Consider the following 9,047-nt stretch of genomic DNA (forward strand, 5'->3'; position numbering starts at 1 on the left):
CGCTGATTTACCGCCGATGCCCGCCCCATTTTGAAAGTAGTCTTAGTCCTGCCTTAGGCCCCATACACACTATTAGATTTTCTGCAGATTTTTATCTTCAGATTTACCAAAACCATATAATATGAGGTCAAACCTTGAGACCCCTTTCACACTGAGGTGCTTTTCAGGCGCTTTGACGCTAAAAAAAGCACCTGAAAAGCTCACGAAAACCTATTTTCATTAAAATCAATGAATGCTTTCACATTGGGGCAATGCACTGGCAGGGTGATGAAAAAACATCCCTCTCCATTGAAATCAATGGAAAGCTCTTCAAAAGAGCCTGAAAAGCTCTTCAAAAGCACCTGAAAAGCTCTTCAAAAGTGCTCAGTGTTTTACTGGCAGTTTACAAACGCCTCAGTGTGAAAGGGGTCTAAGAGTTTCAATTTGTATGCAATCAGGCAGGCCCTTGCACTATATGGTTTTGGTAAATCTGAAGACAAAAATCTGCAGAAAATCTAATAATGTGTATGGGGCCTTAGCAGGGGTGACAGAGCAGCCCTGGGCTGGGCACCCATCCATTGGATGTCCACTTCAGTCACTACCCCAGCAGCTCTGGGTCACACACGCAGAAGCCCTTACTGAGAGCATACACTTTCTTTTGACTACAATCCCACCTGTCATCAGAATTCTCCATTGGGCTACTTGTGACACAGTTTCACTACCAGAAATGGCTCTCCCATTGTTATATATTTCCTTAAAGAGGAATTAAAAAACCCTGATGGGTTTTACTTCCTCTTTGTTTCCCTGCCAAGGTAAAGCATAATGGGCTACTAGGCATCGATGACGTGCAGGAGCCGCCACTAACGGCATGATCGCCATTAGAAACAGCACGCTCAGTGCGCCTGCACGCTGTTGTCTACAGCGCATGCACCATAGATATCGGTGCCTGTCTTTTGCAAATATCTCCTAAACAGTGTAGGTTTAGGAGATATTTCTTGCACCAACAGGTAAGCCTTAATCTAGGCTTACCTGTAGGTAAAAGTGGTCTGTAAGGGTTTACAACCACTTTAATACTGTAACAGCCCATCTTTTTGTTACAGTTTATAGGGTCCATCTAATTTACCTTTTCTTGTTTTGGGCCATGGACCCACTAAGTGGTGATGGAACTATGGGATGAATAAAAAAAAAATGACATGATCCTGTCTGTCAATAGCATTAACACAACAGGTTTTGTTTTTATGTGTCTCCCTGTAATATATTTTTTATTACTTAATAATTTTGCCTGTACATCCAATATTTCCCCACTTTCTTCAACAGGGTGACCATGCTGTTTGTCCTGCAGTGAAATTGCAAAGCAGCACTGTCATCCTGTGGACAGGATAGCCTTAGATCGAAAGTAGTTAAATATGTGACAAACAAACTACATCACAGATCCAGCTAACACTTTTTAACCACTTGTTGACTGCCCATTGCAAATTTACTGCTACAGGGTGGCCGTTCTGTGCATAATCACGTATATACTGTATGAATGATACTGCATTTCTAGGTAGGGGGCATGCCACTTCTGTTGTGATTAGTGACATAAAAAACTGTTCAGTGGATGCCAGATAATGGATGTGCGCCGGCATCCACTGATCGTCAAGGAGAGAGGCTGGATGGAGCTCTGCATATGTAAACAATGAATGTGTCTGGGTCTGTTTCATGGGGCTTTGTGAAGTGTGAAGTCTGAAACTTCCAAAATTTAAATCAAAACCCATTTAATGTCTATGGGGGGGTCATCTTAGTAATACATTCTGGAAATTATGAAGGCTAATAGGCAAGGGATTGTCACAAAAGGGCATGGGTAGCTGGGCACTGCCATGAAGGACATGTACCAATGTGAATTCAAGGGCATCAATGAAAAAGAACCAATCCTTTCAATCACATGCTTGGTAGATGTGTTTCGACTGTATGTGATGTAATGGAACAGTACCAGTTTTTGATGTATAAATTATTTTTTACTTTTACATGATTTTTTGGCTTCAAGATGTTGGAACTATGATGAAGAAATAAACATATCTCATACATTTCAGATGGAGATGTAAGGTTGCAAAGGCTTCAAAACAGAGGTGAAGAGCTCAAGGCCGTCAAGGCAGTCACATGAGATTTTTTCAAAGTTGAACATCCAATTTATCACTTGGTTAAAGATCTGTAAATAGGTTGTCTGATAAACTGGATATGTAAAACAGTATATTTTATGATCTCTAAACAGGATTCATTTGAGAAGCTTTGACGTAACAATAAAGCTGTGGAAACCCAGCAAACTCCATTGTTTTTTTCAGGTGAGACAGGCCATTGTCAAACAAAGTCTTACAAGAAAACTGTGGAGAATGTTTACCCAGCTGGACACTTCTAAGAATTGTAAATAGACAAGAGTTGATAGATATTGGGTTTGTCTCCTTAAAATCCTAAACCATGTAGGAATCCAAATATATCATCTATCATCTATGGACATTCTATAATGAATCTCATAATATGCCTAATATGCCTAAAAGGAATTATTACATTTTGGTTATATTTTTAGGGTAATCGTTTATTGAAAATCGTACCATCGATGCAGATATTTAACATGGTATGAGTATAAGATTATAACTTTATGTATTAGATCTCATAAATTAGAGGAAAGTCATGATTTTTCTTGTTTGCTGATGAAATAATAATATTGTAGGTATATGTATTAATCTGATTTAGAAATATCACAGATGTAGAACTTGTTTAAATATACAGATTATTGTATTTAGAGATATATATTATAACTATATATCTATATACCCATAGAGCCCCTTGCTTTTACCTAGATGTGTAGTTAATCATAATATATATATATATATATATATATATATATATATATATATATATATATGAGACGGGAGTCACTTTGGGTGGGGGGGCCCGTGGAACCCAGTATCCCCTGGGGAGGTTGGGAAACCCTTGTTTCAGCTCCCATGCACCTCCTATGTCTAAGTCACCCTGTGTCTATTAGGGGCACAGGGTAACCGAGAACCCCAGTCTGATATGTACTAATCGGACTCACTGTACAACCACACCGGAATGTGGTATATATATATATATATATATTTATATATAGATATAGATATCTATATATAGATATAGATATATATATATTGGCTTCACAGGTTGCCACTGAAGTCCTCTTCCACTCCTCCATGACGATTTCATGGAGCTGGTGGATGTTAGAGACCTTGCACTCCTCAAACTTCCATTTGAAGATGCCCCACAGATGCTTAATAGGGTTTAGGCCTGGAGACATACTTGACCAGTCCATCACCTTTATCCTCAGCTTCTTTAGCAAGGCAGTGGTTATCTTGGAGGTGTGTTTTAGGTCATTATCATGTTAGAATACTGCCCTGTGGCCCAGTCTCCAAAGGGAGGGGATCATGCTCTGCTCCAGTGTGTCACAGTACATGTTGGCATTCATGGTTTCCTCCATGAACTGTAGCTCCCCTGTAGCGGCAGCACTTATGCAGCCCCAGACCATGACACTCCCACCACCATGCTTGACTGTAGGCAAGACACAGTTGTCTTTGTACTCCTCACCTGGTTGCCGCCACACACGCTTGACACCATCTGAACCAAATAAGTTTATCTTGGTCTCATCAGACCACAGGACATGGTTCCAGTAATCCATGTCCTTAGTCTGCTTGTCTTCAGCAAACTGTTTGCAGGCTTTCTTGTGCATTATCTTTAGAAGAGGCTTCCTTCTGGGATGACAGCCATGCAGACCAATTTGATGCAGTGTGCGGCGTATGGTCTAATCATTGACAGGCTGACGTCCCACCCCTTCAAACTCTGCAGCAATGCTGGCAGCACTCATACATTTATTTCCCAAAGACAACCTCTGGATATGACGCTGAGCACATGAACTCAACTTTTTTGGTTCGACCATGGCGGGGCCTGTTCTGAGTGGAACCTGTCCTGTTAAACCGCTGTATGGGGTGTGGATGCATTCCATTGTTCTATTGTGTCTTTCTGCCTTGGGAGAAACCTATTATGGGATGTATATGTCTCTGTGAATTAGCTGTGAGAAGAGAGGGGGGTTTCTCCAGCAGCCCCATCCAAAGACAGTCCTCTGATGAGACATTTGAATCCACCTGTGTCATACTATTGGTGGAGGAAGTCTACCCCGCCCTGTTTCATTATGAAAAGGAGGGAGGGCTTGTCCCCTGAGTGTATTTCTATGTACCTGTGTTCAAATAAACAGTTCCATGTTTAAGCTGTGTAACTGAGCTAGTCTCGTCTGGTTCTTAGTTACAATATATGGGCTGTAATATCTGATATCTGAAGGTCCAGAAGCAGTGCACTGATGGAAGCACTCAACTGGAGAGCGTCTGGGATCTGTTACATTGGTGGCAAGCAGTGGGATGCCTCCTGCAGTCTGGGACATCCAAATCTCCACCGGGATCCAAGGTCAGCATAGCAGACTTCGGTCGTCCCAGTGGAGACATGTATCTGGCATCAGAGATGCAAGGGCTGCTGCAGAGCGGCCTTTCAAGAATCCCCAGGTCTGTGTCTGTGGATCAGTACCTGGATATCAGGCAGCAGATTTGGGTGCAGATCTGGATTGGAGCAGTTTGCTGGTAGACACCAGGGCAAGTGCTTTCCAACCCCAGAGCAACGAGCCAGTGACCAACGGGAGTTACGGATTACATTCCTGGGAGAGCGGCGCCAGGAGCAATGGGTGACAGAGTTGGACAGTCTGGTCAAGCAGGAGATAGAGCTGGACAATAATTATCGGGCTCTGGAATGGCACGCAGAGCAGGAATATTTAGGGGAGACAACAGAATTCTCTCTGGAGAAATATGACTTTGGCGGCCCCGGATTGCTGTGGGAGAGCCTTACAAATGGTTTTGTGTTTGGCGATGAAGGAGAACCTACGGTTGAGGATCTGCAAGATTATAGAGAGGCTATACTCGGTTTTGAAGGGGTCTCAGAGCTTAAACTGTACCTGGAATATTTGCTAAGGAAGAAACAGCATCTGGAAAGGGCATAAAGGAAACTGCTAGAACACGTTCGTTAGCATGCCAGAGAATCGTCAGTGGAAACTCTGGAGATTGCCGTCTCCAAAGCTGAAGTGCTGACAACAGGGCAGAGCAGATTAAGATCCAGGGGGAGAAGGGAGAGGCGGTGTTCGTCCTTCCTTCCCAACAGTTGGCCAGGGTGGAGGAAGCAATCCTTCCTCCTCAGCAAAGATCAGTGAACCTGGGAGACGGTACCAGAAACATGTCGTCCAGCAGCCAGATAAGCGTAAGGGGGATGGAGCAGATGGCACCCCAGAATGATGCCACCAACCCAGCAGAAGGGATGACAACAGAGCAGAGTGCTGCTGGCCTCTGCCCTCAACTAACAAAAGATGCAGTATCCACCTGTATACTCCAGGGATTCTGGGCAGTTGGCCCAGATCCCCAACAGCATGATAGAGTGAGCCCAGCCACCCTGTCTTCTTTCCAGTGGCTGAAACGACTTCAGGGAGAAGGGACAATCCGCACTTCTCCCCAGCGGCAGGTATGTTCTCTGAGAGAGGCAGAGGCTGGGTGAGTAATACTATGTTTGGGATAATTTATTTGGGGTACTGTGTGGATACCGGCATTGGGGGACTGGAACTACTGATTAACTTCTTAGTCAACCCATCTGGGGTCTCCTCCCATGTTAGTCTGCTGCCAAAAGGGGAGAGATGTGACAGGAGTTACTTTGGGGGGCCCGTGAAACCCAGAATCCCTTGGGGAGGTTGGGGAAACCCTTGTTTCAGCTCCCCATGCACCTACTATGTCTAAGTCACCCCGTGTTTATGAGACGCACAGAATAACCGAGAATGCCAGTCGGACTCACTGTACACCCTCATTAGAATATTATATATATCTATAGATATAGATATATATCTATAGATATATATATATATATAGAGAGATATATATATATATATATATATATATATATATATATATATATATATATATATCTCTATAGATATATATCTATCTCTATAGATATATATCTATAGATATATATATATATATATATATATATATATATATATATATATATATATATATATATATATATATAGATATATATAACATTGTTCTATTGTGTCTGTCTGCCTTTGGAGATACCTATTATGGGATGTATATGTCTCTGTGGATTAGCTGTGAGGGGGGGTTCTCTAGCAGCCTCTCCCAAAGGCTGTCTACTGATTAGAAGTTTGAATCCACCTGTGTCATGCTACTGGTGGAAGTAAGGTCTACCCTGCCCTGTTTCATTATGCAAAGGAGGGGGGATTGTTCCCTGAGTGTATCTCTATGTACCCGTGTTCAAATAAACAGTTCCATGTTCAAGCTGTGTAACTGAGCTAGTCTTGTCTGCTTCTTAGTTACAATATATGGGCTGTAATATCTGATATCTGAAGAACCAGATTGAAGAAAGCAGTGTACTGATGGAAGCACTCAAGTGGAGTGCGACGGGGATCTGTTACAATAGATATATATTCCTAAACAGTATAATTTGCTGCATTCCGAATGCAAAATCATTTATATGGGGTGTAGGGGATCAGACTCAATGCAGGGACAAACTCACGTTTTTTTTAGGAAAAGATGATGTTTAATCCACAGGATATTCCCAAACAAAAAAAAAGGCATCTTGCCATCAATCAAACAAAAATAAACTTCTGCTCTACCGAGCCTTACAGTGTCCATAGTCTGACCAGTCCTTGTTTTTTTAGAAAGCGTCCTTTACAAACGCAAATACTTGTATCCAAAGTCAGGGATAAGCAGCAATGCTTATTGTTGCCTCCTCACATGGAGACACACACTCTCTCTCTGAGAGCTAGGACCAGCTGCCCTAATCAAGACCTAAAAAGAAAACATTAAACTGCGGTCTACAGACTTGGGAGTCTGTCCCACCCAGAGCTCTATCAGACTCCCAATAAAACCAGCCCCAGAACAGACTTTACCAATACAGAGTAAAGAACTATCCTTCTTTACCCTCAAGTCTTTGCTGGTATTACCTTAGATTACAAATCTAAGAATCTGTGGAGAAACATATATCCCATCAATCACTTTTCCTGTAGTTGTAACCTGTTTCACAAGCACCTCTCTACAGTGGTTACCAGACCTCCTGAACCTTATAGATATATATTAAAAATATCAGATGGCCACACCTGTACCAAGAGAAAAGGGACATTCTTACAACAGATACACATTGTGAAATTTGAATATATTACTTAGAAAATATTTCAGAACAAATATTTCTGCCCTTAGACATGCCTGGTGGTTGAAAGAGATACCACCTGAATCTACACTAAAGATACTCAATAGATCTTCCAACCAATGGAAAATACATTGGAAAATAATAAAGAAAGGGAATTTGGGCTTTATATGAAGCATGCAGCCAAATTGAACAGCATGAACAGAGAATGGCTGGTGGGTATACAAAGATAAATAACACATAGTGTTATGGCATGTACACAGTAACATAACATGAACCGGTATCATGATTATAAGATTTATTAGACATAACAATCATATAGTAATAAAAGTAACGTAGGTAACATGAATGATACATGACATTAACAACATGATGTCAGAAGAGAGGGAGGCTACCAGATAACAATTTCTATGTACATGTATTATACTAAGTTCATAAAATAACTTGGTAAGGGCAAGTAAAAAAAACAGAATAATGAACATGTTGTGGAATATCACTCTTGGATAAAATTGGTATTCTAGGCATCGCTATAGCTCGACGCGTTTCATGTTTACCTCCAATCTTCGGGAGCAGATGCAATAATCTATAAACATAACATAAGGTAAATTGATGGAACTGGCCAATTAACAAGAGGGAAATTGGAACATAGAGGGACTTGAGAGGCAGATAAAGCAGGAGTTAATAAAGTAACAACGATGCTATGGATATACAACCCATAGACAACTTACAATTGAGTAAAAAACAATTCTGTTAGCCCTTACCAACAGATTACCTTATAATCATGATACTGGTTCATGTTATGTTACTGTGTACATGCCATAACACTATGTGATTGGGTCATTTATCTTTGTATACCCACCAGCCATTCTCTGTTCATGCTGTTCAATTCGGCCGCATGCTTCATATAAAGTCCCAAATTCCCTTTCTTTATCAATTCAATAGGGATGGAGGCATTCTACGGCGTATGCCCTGGCCTCATATAAAGTCCCACATTTTCCCCCCTCTTTTATATACAATGGAAAATAAGTTACACATTCTGGGCTAGGCTTATTATAATTTTATGAACCTATTGCTCAAATGGTATTTAGGATCCGGATAGATGCCATGGAGACATTTAATCAGACACACAGACACACACACTCCATCCATCAACTCATATCTCTATATTCATTAAGATTCCTCTTTAAGCAAAAGCCATTTTGAAAGCCACGACAGCCATTCTAAAAACTCTGGTAACCAGCAATTCAGACCAGTTGCCATTTTGGAAAGGGTAATTATGTTGTGTTGATTTTTAACTTATATTCATTTGTGCTATCTTAAATATTTACTTATTGATTATCATACAGTTGGATAATTATTTCCCTCGAAGCAGTAACCGCTTTGTAAATTTTTCTCTAAGCTTCAATTTATTTTTTCATTATATTGTTATAGTTTCCATTCCATTGACATAGAAAATGTCTAATTTTATTTCACGTTATTAACAACTTCAGCCATGGAAGGATTTATCTCCTTCCTGACCGGGCCATATTTTGCGATACGGCACTAGGTTGCTTTAACTGACAATTGTGCGGTCATGCGACACCGTACCCAAACAAAATGAACGTCCTTTTTTCCCACGAATAGAGCTTTCTTTTGGTGGTATTTGATCACTTTTGCATTTTTTATTTTTTTGCGCTATAAACAAAAGAAGAGAGACTATTTAAAAAAAAATATAAAAAAAAACAAAATTCTCCGTCAATTTAGGCCAATATGTATTCTTCTAAGCGTATATTGATTGGTTTGCACAAAAGTTATAGCGTCTACAAAAT

Source organism: Aquarana catesbeiana, linkage group LG11, assembly GCF_042186555.1.
Source record: "Aquarana catesbeiana isolate 2022-GZ linkage group LG11, ASM4218655v1, whole genome shotgun sequence".
Lineage (NCBI taxonomy): Eukaryota > Metazoa > Chordata > Amphibia > Anura > Ranidae > Aquarana > Aquarana catesbeiana.